This window comes from Nematolebias whitei, chromosome 14, assembly GCF_014905685.2.
Source record: "Nematolebias whitei isolate Nwh7 chromosome 14, NemWhi1, whole genome shotgun sequence".
Classification (NCBI taxonomy): domain Eukaryota; kingdom Metazoa; phylum Chordata; class Actinopteri; order Cyprinodontiformes; family Rivulidae; genus Nematolebias; species Nematolebias whitei.
The window spans coordinates 22,515,078-22,516,118 of record NC_056511.1 but is presented as its reverse complement, the minus strand read 5'-3'; the positions used below and the strand labels follow the sequence as shown (position 1 = coordinate 22,516,118).

General features: G+C 56.0%; 1 protein-coding gene across 1 annotated transcript in view; it reads right to left on the bottom strand.

Annotated features, from left to right (window-relative positions):
* Positions 1 to 1,041, bottom strand: part of LOC119420897 (cilia- and flagella-associated protein 54-like) — a 55,275-nt gene that overhangs the window by 32,611 nt on the left and 21,623 nt on the right. The gene's annotated exons all lie outside the window — the stretch shown is intronic.

The following is a 1,041-nucleotide window of genomic DNA, read 5'->3' as shown; positions in this document are numbered from 1 at the left end:
GGGGGGAAAAAAAGAGACAAAACCGAGAAACTACAACAACAAACAACATATACAATGATACTTATAACTTCATTAGAAAGTATTTTATATGGTACATGGTAATACAAGACGTATTTAGTGGCCACCACAACCCAACTGAGTGTGTATCTGATAAACCCCTGAATCTAAACACCTGTGTGAGCATGCCTGTCACTATACAGTAAGGTTTCTCAATAAAAATTTTCAATAATGGATGTGGGGACCCACAGATCTGTCCCCACAGGACACAATGGTAACACAGGGAAAACAGGAGCCACAGGAGCCACAGAAACACAGCGGTGCCCAAGCCCGGAGCTCCGGGAGTCCCCCAACAGGTACAACCGCACCTGCCCAGAGAGAAGCACAGGGAAGCCCTGGACGATCCCCAGCAAACTCAATGAAGAAACCCCAGGAGGCTGCAGCAACGAGCACACAGGCCCTGCCAGCAACCCTCCCCTCCAGAGTAGATCTGGCCATGGACACCGAGCCTCGAGTTCCGAGGCCATACCACCCCCCAACAGAGGCTCGACAGAGCCAGGGCACCCAGGCCCTGGCAGGCAGCCACCAGGGCAGGCCAGCACACACCCAACCACCCAGCCCCAGATGCCGAGAGCCACCAATGCACTGGTGATAGGGGGGCCTGTCACCGGAAGGGAGCGCGACAGGGGGACGTAGACCCCACATTAAATGGGGGGGCCCAAATTGATCCAAGAGAGGGGACCACAAAAAACCCAACACAAGACATAAACAGGCACACACAGACAGCCTGACAGAGCCTCTGTTGGGCTGTTCATGTGCCCCACCCAGCCGACAGTGACCGCAAGCCGGCCCCTGGCCGGGGGCCAGGCCAGCAGGAAGCAGCAGCTGAGGAAGTCCAGCCCAGCACATGAAGGACCAGGCATCCCAAGAGTGCAACACCACTGGCCTGTAGAAGCCCCGGCACGCCACCTATGCACCCCCCCCCCATACACATAGCACCCCCACCGCGAATGTCACAACAGGCCGACGAGCCTGTGTATATAT